Source organism: Gorilla gorilla, chromosome 7 (assembly GCF_029281585.2).
Source record: "Gorilla gorilla gorilla isolate KB3781 chromosome 7, NHGRI_mGorGor1-v2.1_pri, whole genome shotgun sequence".
Classification (NCBI taxonomy): domain Eukaryota; kingdom Metazoa; phylum Chordata; class Mammalia; order Primates; family Hominidae; genus Gorilla; species Gorilla gorilla.
Window position 1 is genome coordinate 41,218,991 of NC_073231.2, and position 18,345 is coordinate 41,237,335.

The following is an 18,345-nucleotide window of genomic DNA, read 5'->3' on the forward strand; positions in this document are numbered from 1 at the left end:
TCTATTGAGTATGCAATTGTATTAAGTCTAAAGCAATGTATATGCCTTATTTTATTTTATTTATGTTTTTCGAATGTAATATTCTAATCTTTTTTTAAATTTTACTTTTAGTTCTGGGATACATGTGCAGAACCTGCAGGTCTGTTACATAGATATACATGTGCCATGGTGGTTTGCTGCACCTATCAACCCATCATCTAGAATGATTTTTTTAAAAGTTTGTACAATAGAATGAATCAAATGTACATTGTAGGAATTTGGAAAATACATAAAAACAACAAAAAGAAAAGAAAAACACCATATTCTCACTGACCTGAGATTACTATTAACATTTTATTTACCTTTCCATATTAATAAATTTTTATCTTATCTATATCCAGTCCTTAAATAAATTTCTCCAGATGTTCCCAAAATACTTTTTTTAAGGCAGACTTGATATAATCTGTTTGTTATGCCACTTGAGGTTTTAAAATCTAGTATGTTTTCCTAAGACACTGATTTGTTGACTAAATCTACTTAGATATCCTGCAGAAGGCCCTAACTTCTAAATTTGTCTTTTTCAGGGTTGTTCAACAGAATTTTCTATGATGATAGAAAAATTTCATATATATGCTAAACAATAAGGTATGAGATGGTATCTCATTGTGGTTTTGATGTGCATTTCTCTGATGGCCAGTGATGAGGAGCATTTTTTCATGTGTCTTTTGGCTGCATAAATGTCTTCTTTTGAGAAGTGTTTGTTCATATCCTTCACCCACTTTTTGTTGGGGTTGTTTGTTTTTTTCTCGTAATGGCAATCATTAAAAAGTCAGGAAACAACACGTGCTGGAGAGGATGTGGAGAAATAGAAACACTTTTACAATGTTGGTGGGACTGTAAGCTAGTTCAACCATTGTGGAAGTCAGTGTGGCGATTCCTCAGGGATCTAGAACTAGAAATACCATTTGACCCAGCCATCCCATTACTGGGTATATACCCAAAGGATTATAAATCATGCTGCTATAAAGACACATGCACACATATGTTTATTGTGGCACTATTCACAATAGCAAAGACTTGGAACCAAGCCAAATGTCCAACAATGATAGACTGGATTAAGAAAATGTGGCACATATACTCCATGGAATACTATGCAGCCATAAAAATGATGAGTTCATGTCCTTTGTAGGGACATGGATGAAGCTGGAAACCATCATTTTCAGCAAACTATAGCAAGGACAAAAAAACAAACACCACATGTTCTCACTCACAGGTGGGAATTGAACAATGAGAACACATGGACACAGGAAGGGGAACATCATACACCAGGGCCTGTTGTGGGGTGGGGGAAGGGGGGAGGGATAGCATTAGGAGATATACCTAATGTTAAATGATGAGTTGCTGGGTGCAGCACACCAGCAGGGCACATGTATACATATGTAACTAACCTGCATGTTGTGCACATGTACCCTAAAACTTAAAGTATAATATATATATAAAAAAAAAACAAGGTAACATATTATTCAGAGTTCTCCTGAAAGACAGAACCAACAGGATACATACATAGATACATGGGAGTGGATTTATTGGTGGAATTGGCTTATGGGATTAAGGAGGCTGAGATGTCCCATGACAAGCCATCTTCAAGCTGGGTACCCTGGGAGGCCAGTCCAAGTCCAAAGGCTTCAAAACCAGGGAAGTTGATAATGTAACTCTTAGTTTGAGACCAAAGGTCTGAAAACCTTGGGGAGCACTGGTGTTAAGTCCTGGAGTTCAAAGGCTAGGGAGCCTGGAGTTTTGATCCCCAAGAACAGAAGAGGACAAGTGTATTCCAAGTCTAGGAGATAGAGAAATTTGCCTTTCATATTTTTGTTCTCTCTGGGACCCTGGTCAATTGAAAGGTGCCCATCTACACTGAGGATGGATCTTCCCCACCTAGTCTGGCCAGATTCACACAGCAACCTCCTCTAGAAACACCCTCACAGACACATCCAAATATAATTCTTCACCAGGCTTCTAGGTATTCCCTAATCCAATTGACACTAAAATTAACCATCAAAGGTAGTCACTTTTCACATGTGGCTATTGAGTACTTGAAACCTGCCTTGTGTGATTAATTTAATTTTAATCATTCAGATTCAAATTTAAGTTAAATTTGAATTAAAATAGCCACCGTCCGTGCCTTGTGGCTATTGTATTGAACAGTACAGGTTTTGTTGCTTCTTCCCTCTCAGGCTTGGCTTATCCTTCTATTCCTGTATTTCCTGTTAATTGGAAAATGTAGACAGGTCTAATACTAGGCAAATTGGATGGAATGTTTCCTGAGGACATTGTATACTGCATATTGTGTTATATCAGGAGACACTTTACTATTTGCTAGGCCCACCATTAGTGATACTAAGATTGACTCCAGGATGGAATGATGACAAAATGGCTCATTCAATATGCAGTCAATTTTCCCCTTGAGTCTAGAAATCCATGGGGTAGCTGGAGTGGAAGTAAACACATGTCTGGTTCGTTCTCAATCATACCCTCCAAATTTTTTTTGACACCAATTGATAATTCTTGTGTGTGTCTAATTTTTATAAAGATTGCAGAGTTATGATCTTTTAGCTCTGCCTTTGCCTCTGCATTATTATATTGGCTTTTCCTTTTGTAAAGAAGAGCTTTCCTGATTAACTGGAGCTGTTTGTTTGCTATACATCAACAAAGGTCAACAAAGGTAAATGCTTTCTTTTCCTTCATTTACCAGTTTATTTATTTATTTATTTTGAGATGGAGGTTTCATTCTTGTTGCCCAGGCTCGGGTGCAATGGTGCGCTCTCAGCTCACCGCAACCTCCACCTCCTGGGTTCAAGTGATTCTCCTGCCTCAGCCTACTGAGTAGCTGGGATTATAGGCATGTGCCACCACACCTGGCTAGCTTTTTTGTATTTTTAGTAGAGACGTAGTTTCTCTATGTTTGTCAGGCTGGTCTTGAACTCCTGACCTCAGGTGATCTGCCTGCTTCGGCCTCCCAAAGTGCTGGGATTACAGGTGTGAGCCACAGGATGTTTTATAATAACCACCTCAAACGGTAAAATTTTTCTGGCTTTTCCTATTATGAGTACTATGAAGAAATTATGTTTTTTATTAATTCAAAGAGTTTTCAGCTGGGCGTGGTTGCTCACTCCTGTAATCCCAACACTTTGGGAGGCCGAGATGGGGGGATCACCTGAGGTCAGGAGTTCAGCCTGACCAACATGGCAAAACCCCGTCTCTACTAAAAATACAAAAATTAGCTGGGCTTGGTGGCATGCACCTGTGGTCCCAGCTACTCGGGAGGCTGAGACAGGAGAATAGCTTGAACCCAGGAGGCGGAGGTTGGAGTGAGCAGAGATCATGCCACTGCACTCCAGCCTGGGTGACGGAGCAAGACTCTGTGTCACAAAAAAAAAAAAAAAAAAAAAAAAGTTTTCAACCCACTCCAATCACTTTTTTCAAAAATTAAATTGTTGAGTTGGACCCATGAATTTATCTTCAATCTGGCTTTTGATGTTATCTTTTAAAACAAGGCTCAAGGTTTGTTGTAGAGCTTTCTCAGGGAGGTACATCATGGGTTTATAGAGATGGTACCTTGAGAGCAGATGATAGTCAATATCATGTCCCTTTCTAACATCTCTTTTGTGAGCTTCCAATATCATCCCCACCTTTCAAACATATTCCTCTTTTTGTGAATCTGGGCAAGGCAGAGTGTTTAGTGGAAAGCCAGCCTACCCTGAGACTGGAAGATTCTTACGTGCTTTAAACAGTGTGAATATAGGCAGTGAGCACCTATGTTTAATTTTCAAGGCCATAGCTTTCCTAACACACCAAGTGCTGACGTGACTTAAAGCAAAAAACCCAAGATGGCCCGTACTGAGTACTCTTCTGTATCCACTCCCGGATATAGTGCAAGATACAGACTTAAAGGGCAGAGGAGACAAGAGAAACACATAATAAGTCTTGAGGTGTAAGATAAGGAGCTGTAATTTGTAAGACACCTAATTTTAACTCTCAAGTTAGGGAGAGAGCCCAAAGTGGAATGGTATGATTTCATGTTGGGTCAAACAACATGGAAGTATAGGATGCACACGCTTATACTCCAGTATGTACATGTATATCTGAAAAGACTGCAGTTTGTCATCTTGTAGTTTGCACTGAGCGTTTGTGAATTTCAGAGCATGTGTAGCTTGTTGGGAATGGATTTCCTCTACCAGTCTGGCAGTATTTGGAGGTAAAGACTGAGGCTGAGAAGTGTCCTGGGAGTTTATGTGATATGGGGTAGACATGTCATAATTGGGTTTAGCAATGGATGACTTATATGCTTTGATCTTTCAATGCCCATGATATGATTCTAATGGTAAATTTAAGGTATCAACTTGACTGGATTAAGAGATACTTTGATAGCTGGTAAAGCATTATTTCTGTAGATGCCTGTTAGAATGTTTTTGTAAGAGGTGGGCATTTGAATCAGCAACTGAGTAAAAAAGATCCACCCTCATTCAGTGTGGGCCAGCACCACCCAATTGGCCAAGGGTCCAGAGAACAAGAAGGCAAAGGCAAGGCAGATTTGCTCTCTCTAGATCTCTCTCTCCTGGAGCTGGGCATACTTTTCCCCTACTTTTAGACATCAGAACTCCAGTTTCTGTGGCCTTTGGACTTCTGGACTTGCACCAGCAACTGCTGTGTTCTCAGGTCTTTGACCTGGACTGAGTTTCACCCTAGTTCTGAGGCTTTTGGTCTTGGACTGAGCCATGCTACAAATTCTTTGCTTGTCCAATTTGCAGACAGCCTATCATGAGACTTCTCAGCCTCCATAATCACGTGAGCCTATTCCCCTAACACATCCTTTCTCAGATATCTATATCTGCCTATCCCTCTATCTCCCTACCCTATTGGTTCTGTCTCTGTGGAGAATTGTGACTAATATGGAAATAATAGTGGTTTCTGATACTTCTAAATTACTTCATAGCTGATAAGGCACATCTCTATATAATACATAGCTTGCTTTTCACACATACACAAATAATTTAGCAACTCAGATTTTATTGTATCCTGATTTTCAGTGAAAAAAAAAAAAGGCCTATAGGAATAACTTGCTCTGATTTTTTCATCTAGCCGCATTGGGATTTAAAACCAAGTCTACTGGGAGGCTGAGGTGGGCAGATCACTTGAGGTTGGGAGTTCGAGACCAGACTGGCCAACATGGTGAAACCCCATCTCTACTAAAATACAAAAAATTAGCTGCGCATGGTGGCACATGCCTATAATCTCAGCTACTCAGGAGGCTGAGGCAGGAGAATCGCTTGAAACCGGGAGGTGGAAGTTGCAGTGAGCCAAGATCACGCCACTGCACTCCAGCCTCAGCAACAGAGTGAGACTCCATCTCAAAACAAAAACAAACAAAAACAAAAACAAAAACAAACAGAAACAAACCCAAGTTAGTCATTAACTCAGTTGATAACAATTTATTCAACACTATTTGTCAAGCCCTCTGTTAGGCACTAAGGACACATTGCTGCACAAGATGGACACATACTGTATTTCCTTCAGGGTAAATAAAATGTAGCTCACAGCCCTCCCATAAACCTGTTCTATAAAGCCACTTAAAAGTATATCTCATACTCACCCCATCATTATATTACCTCATCACTGTCCTTCTTCCAAAAAGCAGTAAATACAATTGCTCTTCTCCTTATGTTTTCTATCACAGTAAATGTTTACCTAATGGCTCTCCAAGGAACCTGGAAGACAGTCTTCACCTTTCCTAATTACTTCATTATACTGATTCCACCCCCAAGTCCTGAAGGCTGTATTTTCTAATATTTTTTTGATTCCCATGCCTCACTTTCTATTTTCATTACCGTTTCCACAGATTAAAGACTTATTTCTTGATTGAACTATTGCAACTATCATTGAATAGGTGTCCCTGTCTTTGATCCATGATTTATGCTTCATGTGGTTGCCATAGTCCTTTTTCTATAATGTATATCTGTTCTTTGAAGATTTTGCTTTCAAACGCTTTTATTAATATCACATTCTTTTTTTTTTTTTTTCTGAGGCAGAGTCTTACTCTGTCACCCAGGCTGGAGTGCAGTGGCACGATTTTGGCTTACTGCAACCTCCACGTCCCGGGTTCAAGGGATTCTCCTGCCTCAGCCTCCAGAGTAGCTGGGATTACAGGCATGCGCCACCATACCTGGCTAATTTTTGTATTTTTAGTAAAGACGGGGTTTCACCATGTTGTCCAGGCTGGTTTTGAACTCCTGGCCTCAAGTGATCTGCCCACCTTGGCCTCCCAAAGTGCTGGGATTACAGGTGTGAACCACCAGGCCCAGCCGACATTCACAATTTTATTGTAAGTCCAAACTTCTTAGCAACGGCCTTCATGATCTAGCTTCTGCATAACCCTATTGTTTCTTGTTTCAGAGGAGCTTGTGACCCACATCACATCCCAAAACTCCACTGTGCTAAAATGTTTGTAGTTCTCAAATGTGGAAATACAGGGTAGCCTTCTTTGCTTCAACCTTCCTCACCACCCCACCAACCTGGAGCTATTTTAGATAGTGTGATCAAGTAATTTATTCTATAAACTGGGACCTATTGAGAGTGGAAGAGGAGTTATTAATAATTATTTTGGGAAAGAAAGGTATTTGCTGATTTTGTACCAGGCAGCTAGAATATATGTTTAATCTAAAGGATTCTTCTTTATGCACCTGTAACACCCTGAACTTAACTCTATGATAATGTTTACTGCTTTCTATAAAAATATTTGTCTCACTTCTGAGTTTCTTTATTTCAGAGACAAGTCTGTTTTGCTCATCCTTGTCTCCAGAAAGTTTTGCATAGTTTTTGATATCTTGTAGGTATTCAAATATTTTAAAAAGAAATGCTGTTAAACGAACTTCAGGTAGGAACTTCACTGAGCATTTGGAAGTAAATTGAGTTTTGCAGCTACTGTGGTGTAAACACCTCTTAATACTTAAAATACATAGAATCTTGTTGAAATTTGGAAAGGAAACTAGCGGAAGATATTTCAATATTTCAAATTGCTTGTAAGATATTGTTTTTATCCTATGAAATTCATCACTGTAATTCAATGGTTTATGATTAACTTCTTTAGAGACCTTGAAGTAATTCAAGAATATCTTTCTTGAAGATACACTATTTGCTTTAAAGAGATAGCCCAATTTAATTATAGATTATAATTATAGACCAGTCTGGGTATTTCAGACTGGTCTACTGCAGAGAAAGAATAAAGCTGGTGGAGACTTCTAGTCTGAGTTCAAAGGCCTGAAAACAAGGAGTCCAAGGGCAGAAGACCAAGGTTCCAGCTCTGGTAGTCAGACAAAGCAAATTCTCCCTTCCTCCTCTTTGTTCTATTTAGGCCCCGGATATACTGAATAATGCCCACCCACCTTGGGGAGAGCAATTTGCTTTACTGTGTCTACCAATTCAAATGCTAATGCCTTCCAGAAACACCATTTCAGACATACCCAGCAATAATGTTTAGCCAAATATCTGGGTACTCCATTATCTAGTAAAGTAGACACATAAAATTAAGTACCCATCACCTTTGTAGCATCACAATGTATTCTGGACAAATTCAACGCTATTATTGGAAAGCTGCCTTCAACTACATTGTGGATCTGGAGGTAAGAGGACAGTTTATCCCTCGCATCTTAATACTGACGTCCACCCTTATCAAACTATTGTAAAAATACAGGGCCTCTCAGAAATCACCTTTGAAGAACTGAAGCTATGGTCTGTCTCATTTACGTTCATTTGGGTCTGTTGCAGTCCTCACAGTGGAAAGCAGAAAAATTTTATCCAGCAGAACCCAAGGTACCCTGCTGTTGTTCTGCTTCTCAACTTACCATAAGGATTTCTGGGACAATGATTGAGTCCATTTGTCTGTGGCCAGCTACTAGCACATTGACTGCTCCATGGATTATATTCAACAAATGATTTATTGAATCAACAAAAAAGATAAATGTTTATCAACCACCTGGGGGAAATACAAGAAAACATTATATTTTATTATTGTTATGAAGTCCCTTCAACTGCCTTTTGAATGGCCTTTTATTTGATGAAAACTACAACAATAATAATAAAACTTCATCTGATAGTGTGACATAGTATATAAGGATAAATGTGGCAAATTTGGGGAGAAAATAGGGACACTTATTGATATATAAGGATTAATATTTATAAATCACTTTATTGTAACATTTATGTTTTCCCTCGATGGGCAATAGTGAAAACATGGTGACCTATCTAGGCTACTAATAGTTCTTAAATAATGAAAAGAATAACAATTTATTAATTCTTCAGGGCAAAAGCAGAAGTGTTCTCTTTTCTGTCATTTCAATAGAGAATATCACCATGCTTCTTTTACTCAATCACCAATTACAAAATCATACAGATGGAATGAACTTGTGACATCTTAATAGCCATAGCTTCCAGCAGAGCTATAATTATATTGTCCTAGAGAGATGAACATCTACTTAGCCCTAATTTTGACATTCTCTAAAGAAAAATATTCCACAGATTGTGCCATAAACTAGTCTGTGTGTAACAATTCTCATCATTAGTGCCTTCCTGATATTCCTGCTGTGGTTTATATGGGTTTTATTTTAAGCAGAAATTAAAGCTGCTTCTAAAGTTAATCCTCAATGTTGGCAATAGGTTCTTGGAAATTGTGACTTTAAGCAAAAAGATGTCTAATGAAATAATTTTTTATAATCAACATGATAATGAAAAGATGTTTAACAAAATGACATTATTTGATAACCTGCTATATGTCATTTTGTTTAAAGTTGCAGATTTCAAGTACTGATCCATCATGTTAGGTGAGAACTTGCTGTACATGATGTCAAAATTATTTATCGAAAGGGAAGAGCTCATGCAAACCATGCATTTAGTACAAAAGAAAAATAAATGTCATTTGGCAGAGTTCAACTAGATATTATGTGTGGAGTATGTGTTTGCAGGTGTCTAAATGGATTGTGAATTCCAAACTAACATTCATTAAGCTTGTAAACTATAACTGATATCATCATTTTAAAATATTTTTTGAGTACTTATTATGTAGCAGGTACTTTTCTAACCATGTAGATAAACATTTCACTCTCATGGAACTTGCATTCTAGTGTTTGTATATGCATGTGAGGGAGACTTAGCAAATAAACAAATAAATGTAAATATATATGAAGATGCTAAGTAGATAGAGAAATCTACTACATGGGAATACAGAAATTCTAGAATACCAGAGAGGCAGTATTCATTTTCTATGCTGTGTAACATTCTACCACAAATTTTATGGCTTAAAATAATGCTCCCTCACTATCTTACAGCTTTGGTGGGTCAGAAGCCCAGGCATGGCTTGAGTTTTTTGCTTCAGGGTCTCACAAGGCTGCAATCCAGGTATCCACGAAGGCTGCATTCTCATCTTGAGGCTCAAGTGGGGAAGAGGCTTCTTCCAAGCTCATGTAGGTTGTTGGCAGAATTAACTTTATTGTGTGTTGTAGCATTTATGACAGCTTGCTTCTTCACTGTCAATAATGGAAAGACAGATTCTAGAACTGAGTCTGCTACCAAGATGTAAATATGAGGGTGATATCCAATCATCTTTTCCATCTTCTATGGGTTAGAAGCAAGTCACAGGTCTCTACCACACTCAGGGAAGGAGTTATATGAGGTCGTGAACACCAGAAGGTGGGAATCATGGAAACCACTTGAAAGGTCAGCCTGTCACAGAGGCCTCAGACTTTTTAATAGAATGATTAGTGAAATCTTCATTGAGAATGTGATGATATTAGGTCTAATATTGAAGGAACTGTGGAAGGCAGATACAAGGCTGCTTTTGAGAACAGCATCTCAGATAAAGTGCAAACAATCTAAAGTGAGAGTGTGTTTAGAAAATTGAGAAATAGCAAGGAGGCAAGTGTGGCTGGAGCAGACCAAGTGAGAAAAAGAGAGTAGTAGAAAAGTTGAAGTCAGAAGATTAGACACGTACCAGGAATGAGTTGCTGAAGGGGGGAGATTCCATAGGATATTGCAGGAAATTGTAGAAATTTGACTTTTATTCAGAACAAGATCAGATGCCTATGAAGGTTTTAGAGAAGAGGGATGCTTTGATTTAAAATGTATTTAATGGTATCACTGGCTGAGTACATGCATAGAAGCGTGCTTGGAAGTATGAGGCCACTAGAGAAGGCAGTAGAGATGATAAAAACTGGTCAGAATCTATAAAATTTCTTGAATTTTCTCTCTCTTTTTTTTTTTTTTTTTGAGATGGAGTCTCACTCTGTCACCCAGGCTGGAGTGCAGTGTCACAATCTTGGCTCACTGCAACCGCTATCTCCTGGCTTCAAGTGATTCTCATGCCTCAGCCTCCTGAGTAGCTGGAACTACAGGCATGTGCCATCACACCCGGCTTTTTTTTGTATTTTTAGTAGAGACAGGGTTTTACCATGTTGGCCAGGCTGGTCTCTAACTTCTGACCTTAAGTGATCTGCCTGACTCAGCCTCCCAAAGTGCGGGAAATACAGGTGTGATCCACCACACCTGGCCTTCTTTCTCTATTCTGTAGACAAAAAAGGAAATTTCAGAATTCGGCACTCAACCTGCATGGTTCAAGTTCCTTCTTCGAAAATTTGGAACTGGACATAAGACAGGCTCAATTTAATCTCCCCAAGTAACTACAACCTGTGAAACTCAGGAGTTTGTAATTGCCATTGTCCACCATGTTGCCTGGAATAACAACAACAACAAAAACATTCAAAAAGAAGAGTGAAGCTTATGCATAGCAAGTATTCTATAAATATCAGCTGTTTTTATTTGGCCTAGCCAGGCAATTAGCATTATCCTACTCACTTAAAGGAGACAGAAAAATCAACTTGTGGAAAATCAATTCCTAAGAAAAATTTTTAAAAGAACTTTCCATTTTTTATTATTAGCTTACCTTGTTTAATAATTAGCCTTGTTTATTATTAGCCTCAGAAAAGGCTGTAAATCTTTTGTGATGTGGTACATTTTGGTAAAACAGAAGATGTATAACAGCATTTTTATGGTTCTCTAAATCTTTTTTGAGCCTTACCAGAAGTCTTCAAAATTGTGCAACTTGCAGAGAACACAGATATTTTTAAGGATCTTTTGTGGGTATGTATTGTTTTTTTCTTTTTCAAACAACAGAGTGGCCTGTAAAGAGTAAGTTTTGTTTTCTTTCTCTTTTTAAATCCTGAGAAGCTGAGGCAATTGAGTGAAGTTCAAATGCACAGTGATTTCATTTTATTTGAATTGTTACATGACTGCTCAACCCCTGCATCCTGGAGTCTATTATTTCCAAAACCTGCTCTACTTATAAGCAAATGTGATGGTTGTAATTCATTAGGATGGTTTCATTTTAGGTACCTGTTTGCACTTCTAAGCCATTTTCTTAATAGCTAATTGGATGTCATTGATGGTATTAATAAGAGAATGATTTCATTTCCACGAGGCTGTTGGCGTGTCTGTTGCTCTCTCCATAAGCCATCATGGTGCAGGTGTAAATGGGTAACTGGCTTAAAGAATGCAATGACTCTCGCCTTGTTATAGTGTGACCATATGTGGCCAATTATATTTCCTCTGTTTTTAATAATGTGGTTGTTGATTTACTAGGCCACATTCTTCTCTGATCATTAATTTTTACAGGCTTTCATCTTTTGAATTATCCTCACATGGTTGTTACAGCAGCACTTTCTTGCCACCACATATTTTAAGCTTATAAACAGAACACACAATCGTGTTGTTCCTATAGAAACCTTCAAACATTGAGGAATCACAGCTCTGAATCTGTAACTATTATTGTGTATGGGTTCATATCCTGCAATGGCACCTTTTAATCTCCAATGCCTCTAACATCAAGCTGCAGTTAACCTGTATGCCATTAGAGCTAACTGCTTATTTTTTCATTTTTAAAATACTTTGGATTGATTCAAACTGTCATGGTGGAAAATCACAATTAACCAAAGGCAGATTCTTCATGACCATAAGTATTTGTTATGGAGAGGAGAGAAGTAGTGACTGGGACAATTTCTAGATTTCTTTTTTTTTTTTTTTTTTTTTGAGATGGCTTCTTGCTCTGTTGCCCAGGCTGGAGTGCTGCAGTGGCATGATCTCTGCTCACAGCAACCTCTGCCTCCCGGGCTCAAGCGATTCTCCTGCCTCAGCCTCCTAAGTAGCTGGGATTACAGGTGCCCACCATCATGCCCGGCTAATTTTTGTATTTTTAGTAGAGATAGGGTTTTGCCATGCTGGCTAGGCTGGTTTCGAACTCCTGACCTCAAATGATCTGACTGCATAGGCCTCCCAAAATGCTGGGGTTACACATGTGAGTTACTGTGGTGATTTCTAGATTTCTTATACATTAATTCACTTACTAATTCATTCAGCTATTATTTATTGAGTAACTCTAATGAAAGGGGCACTATTCTAGGCCTGGAAGTTGCTACAGTGGTAAACAAGATGAAATCTCCTACTACTTCATAATGCTTACATTTTTTTTCTTTCTTTTTTTTTTTTTTTTTTTTTGTGACAGGGTCTCAGGTGCCCAGGTTGGAGTGCAGTGGCATGATCATAGCTCACTGAAGCCTCAAACTCCTGGGCTCAAGCAATCCTCCTGCCTCAGCCTCCCCAGTAGCTGGGAATATGGGAAAAACAGGTGTGCACCATTAGGCCCAGCAATTTTTTTTATTTTTTTATTTTTTTTATTTTTTACAGACAGTATCTCACTATATTGCCCAGACTGGTCTCAAACTCTTAGGCTCAAGTAACCCTCCCACCTTGGCCTTCCAAAATGCTGGGATTATATACCACACACAAATACACAAAACAATGGGATGGGAATAGAGGTAATATGTATGTGGTAATGGTTGTGATTTCAACTAAGGTCACCTGTGGACATGTTATTATAGTAGAGATATTTGAGCAGAGACTTAATTGGAGTGAGTCATGAAAATATCTGAACGACGTTCTTTCCAGGGAGAAAAAAACTGCAAGCACAAATGCAAATATCCCAAAGTGGGAACAAGTTTGACATGCAAGAGTTCCAGTATCCTAGCTCCTAATAACCAAGGAGGGGAGATAAGTAAGTGATGTGAAAGTTGAGATAGGAAGATGAATGGGGGTTGGGGGAAGCAATCATGTAGTGTCTTTCAGGCCACAGCAAGAACATGGAGTTTGGTTTTGGGTATGAAGGACTTTGAGCAGGAAAATAATGTGACCTAATTTCCACTATAAGTAAGATTGATCTATTTGTGGTGAAGACAATTAACTCTATCAAGGCAACAGTAGCTCCTGGGACACTCGTTAGGACACTATTGGATTTAGAATCCAACGCTCTTGAAAGATAGAGCCAGCAGGTCTTACTGATGTTTTGAACACAAATTGTGAATGAAAGGAGTCAAAAGTGATGACTAGAGTATTGTATTGTCCTGAGTAAGTAGGATGATGATGATGCTACTTACTGAAATGTAGAAGTCTGAGGAAAGGGAAGTTCTGAGGGGGGGATACGAGGGTTCTCATTTGAACATGTTAAGTTAGAACCGTCCAATTAGACATCCTAATGTAGATTTTGCTCATGTGGTTTGATATCTAAGTCTGGAACTCAGAGCATGTGTGGCAGGGAATATAAGCTGTGATTCTAGGAAATCCACCTGTAACGATGCCATCTGTATGAATAGCAGAAGCCAGAAAAGTTGCTGTTGATGATTTCTAGGATACAGCCCTCCATATATACAAATTGACTTTAAATTGTTTTAGTTATTGGCTTTCACAATAATGCCATATTAAAAGACAACCACAAAGCCTCAGTGACACACAATATTGAGCATTGATTACATATGTTTGGACTGTTGATGGCCAAGTAGGTAGTTTTGCTATTCTTATCTGGGCTCATTCACATATCTGGGGGTTGGGTCACTGTCAGCTGGAGCAACTGTAGTGACTCAGCTCTGCTGCCCCCATCAAGGATGGACAGTTTAGGTTGGAGTAGGATAGAACAGTATCTGTGTCAAGTTTAAGATGAAGCTGATGCAGTATTTATCAATGTGGAATACAAAATGACCCAATAAATGATAACCTCCAACTAAATGGTTGAAAATGCCTGAATCAGAGGGCAATGTGGTCACGTTAATCTGTTTTCGAAAATGAATGCTATTAAGTAGGTGTAGATACTTTATCCATATTGATTACTCTCTCCGGGTAAGATTGTCCAGCTTCTTAGTTAGCTTTGGCCAGATATCCTTGTTATTCAGAGTTCATAAGATCACAAGAATTTGACTCCCTCTTTTTTTGGGGGGGCTGGAGATTGTAAGCCCCAGGAAAGCAGTAGTTCTGTCTGTTTTGCTCACTCTTTTATTCTGAGTGCCTGGGCTTTTTTATGGATGCAGGCACTGGAAAATGCTAAATCTGTATTTGTTGATAGATTTGTTCAATGGATGTTTCCATGAAGAATATTTTTCCACCTACTTTGCCTATATTTTTTGAGGGGGCTAGCTGGATTAAAATACTGGAGAAATAAACAATGTAATCAAAGAATAGAGAAGTCTAAAAAGAGATTTACTCCTTAGCACTTTTAGAAATAATTTTATACCCTCCACCCTGTCTGCTGATAATATACTTACTTGTGCTGATTTAATATTAAGCTCTTTCTGCACATCAGGAGGTCCCCAGTAAAAAGTAAAAATAAAAATAAAGTTAAACTCTTCAAGGCTTTTCATTATTATTAGGATGAAGACCTGATAGTCATGCATAGCAATAAAGCTCTGCATGATCTGGCTTCTGCCAACCTCTATCCCATCATCTTGTATCCTTTTCCCCATGTCTCTCTGTACCCCAGTCACATTAGCCTTCTTTCACTTTCTTGGATAAAAAATGGTCCTTATCATTGTTCCAGGACTTTATTGTGCCTGGAGTCCTGTTGGGAAATGCCTTGTCCCTCTTCAGATCCTAAATGGACTGTCAGAACTCCAGTATAGGCATTCATAAAGTTCAGTGTTTTAACTCCTAACAGTAATCATAGCATAGATAATTATATATTTATTTTTGTATGATTATTTTATTTATGTCTTTCCTTTCTACCGTAGCATTAGCTCCATGAGAAGAGGGAGGGACTATATCAGTTCAACTCACTTTGCATTTCCAAGGCTTGTACAGTGCTTGGTACAAAACACAAACTCAATAAAATACTCTTGTCCCATATACTAGCTTACATCAATGTGATTCTTTTAACTTAAAAAACAATTAGGTGATTCTGAAGAACTCTATAGGGCTTTATAAAAAGAAATATATATGAAATTACTCATTTGATATCTTCTTCCTATTTCTAGGACATCTCTTATTAAGGTGTCAAAATCATCCCTTTTTTAGATCTTTCCAAAGTTATTTTATCATTAAAAAAAGTGAGAAAGCTTTGACTTGAAAAATCATTAAGACAGAAGATATTATATTTCTCTTCATACCTGCTTTCTACATGCAAAAACCCTGGAAACTCGGACATGATTTATATTTCCGGGACTGTTAAGAACAAGGGCTTTGCTATAAAATTTGATCATCTGCTATCTCAATTTTTTTAATGAGAAAAATTCTTGAGTCCTAGACCAAGATAAAGAGAATTTTGCTTACATGCTTAAACATATCAGAAAATTTGTAAGTGAAGATAAACAATTATAGAAGACCTGGATTTTTAATATTTATGGAGCTCAAACTGTATTTCTTTTTATAAAGTAAATCTTTCCCAATTATCTACCTATATATCTATTCAGTTATTCTCTTAATGAACATTAAATAGATAGGATTTTTTTAAATTTTATCCAAGAATAGCTTTATCTACTGATAGATAATAATAATATTACTACAATTGGCTTATTGAGAATAAAATATTACTTGTTACAATCCTTCATTCACACCATTTTATTTGGTTCTAATTCTTGCGATAATTATTTTCCTATTCAGTGACCTTGCATTTCAAGGATACTAAGCCTATCCTTACAAGAATAAACAGATAAATTTCCCTGTGCAGTTGGTAGACTTCTTTTCCAGAACTTCTTCATAAACAATTAGGAGAGATATTCCTACGTCTTTGCCCCAAAGTGATAGCATATTTCAACTGAAAGTGTGAGAAGAATGTGTTCGTTTCTCAAATACAAGCTTCGTCATCAATGGATAGACAACTTTCAGACTAAAATAACATCTGGCAATCTGTCTCCATAAGAATCCTTTCTAGATTTCTTTAAAACTAGCCATGAATCAGAGAAGAAGACGTTACAAAAAAATAATTCTGAGACAACCTATTGCCACATTTGGAGGAATTTCCCTTATTATAATATAAAGCTGGTGGGGTTGATTTGAGAAATACAATTAGTGGCTGCTCTTGATTTATGTCATCAGAAACCGTTTATCCTCCGAAGAAGACAGACAAAAATTTCCCCTTAATTTATCACTTAATCTTTCAACAGCAACAACAATGCCTTGAGCTTCTGCTATGTGCTGGCACTGTAAGTACTGGAGATATGATAATAAGGACAGCCATGATTCTTATCCTTATTGAGCTTCAGTCTTTCAGGAAATTCTGCAATTTTAAAGGTATATAATGATGACACAGACATACAAACTGCTACAGAAATATGCCATGGGAGTAACTAATCTACTGGAAGTAGATTGCAAAATAAAGTAACATCTAATTTGAGACATAAAGAATGAGTAGTTAATGAGACAAGATGGAAATTATGATTATTTCAACAGAATGAGTGTTTAACTTCATGTTGAGATTTTCTTATCAAATAGGCTGGACTAGAAGTCTAATAAATCTTTTCCTACATATTGTTAGAATTACACATCTGCATATCATCCCAGATGAGATACACCAATTTACCCAATGGTATGAAGGCCTGAAAAGAAGATTGAGTAAGATGCTTTTAGATACTTTTTAAAAGTTCAGTATGACTGGATTATATAAGGTGAGGTAGAGAGCAGTAGAATTGAAATTGAAGAAGTCAGCCAGTGCAAAATTAGAAAGGATCTTCAAACCTTTTTAAGGATTTCAGAAATCATTGCAAAGCAGCAGGAGGACAACTGAGTGCTGAAAGGAAGAAACATTTGCCTTTTAGAATTATCAACAGGGCTTCGGTGAAAAAAAAAAAATTGAGAAAAGCAATACAAGAGTGAGAATAATAAGATAAAGACAATTACAAACAATGCTCCAAGGATGAGATAATAGTATCCTGGATGGTGAAAATGAAGAAACGTTAACAAATAGATTCTTATTTGTTAGAAGATGAAACTAATAAGCTTTAGCAGTTGGTTGAATGTAGGAATGAAGAGGAATGTCAAATGTGGCTTAGCTGTCTGAACATTTGATGCCTTTCATTGACATAGAAAACCTATGAACAAAAGCAAGTCAGGGAAAGATGAGCTTGATTTTTATTTTATTTTATTATACTTTAAGTTCTGAGATACATGTGCAGAATGTGCAGGTTTGTTACACAGGTATTCATGTGCCATGGTAGTTTGCTGCACCCATCAACCCATCATCTACATTAGGTATTTCTCCTAATGCTATCCCTCCCCTTGTCCCCCATCCCTCAGACAGGCAAAGTAACACAGGAACAGAAAACCAAACACCGCATGTTCTCACTCAAAAGTAGGAGTTGAACAATGAGCTTGATATTTTGCATCTTAAGTTTGTGGTTCTTGTGCTCAATACAAGAGGACATGTACAATAGGAATTTAGACAGACCATTGCCATAAATATGTGAGAGTCATCAATATAAGGAATAGTTGAGGTCTTGGAAATTGCTGAGACTATTCTCTAAAACTACATAGAGTGAAAGAAGGGGGACTAGAACAAAATTCGAGACACACTGATATTTATGGGATATTCAGAGAAATGGAGTTTTGCAAAGGTAAGTGAGGAACACTGGACATCTCCAAAGAGAAGTGATTAGCCAAGTTGGAATTCAGAAAGTCACAAGTAAAAGAGTGTTTGAGAATAAGGGAGTGTCTATACTTCCAGTAAAGTCTGACTCCTCACTTAAGGGATGTATTTTCATCTGACTAAGTAGTGGTTGTTTTTTGAGGTAGCAAAAATGTCTCTACTCACATAAGTCTATATTCATGAAAATGGAGGGAACTTAAGAGCAAAAATTAGAGATCAGAGGCAATATAGATGGAAAATTATAGATTGGAAGTTATGAAGTCCTAAAGTTTGAAGTTTAATAGAAATATTTAGGGGAACATTAGCAAATAACCAACCAGGGCATCCATTCAAATATTTGAAAAGCATTTTTTTTTTGCATTCATCTA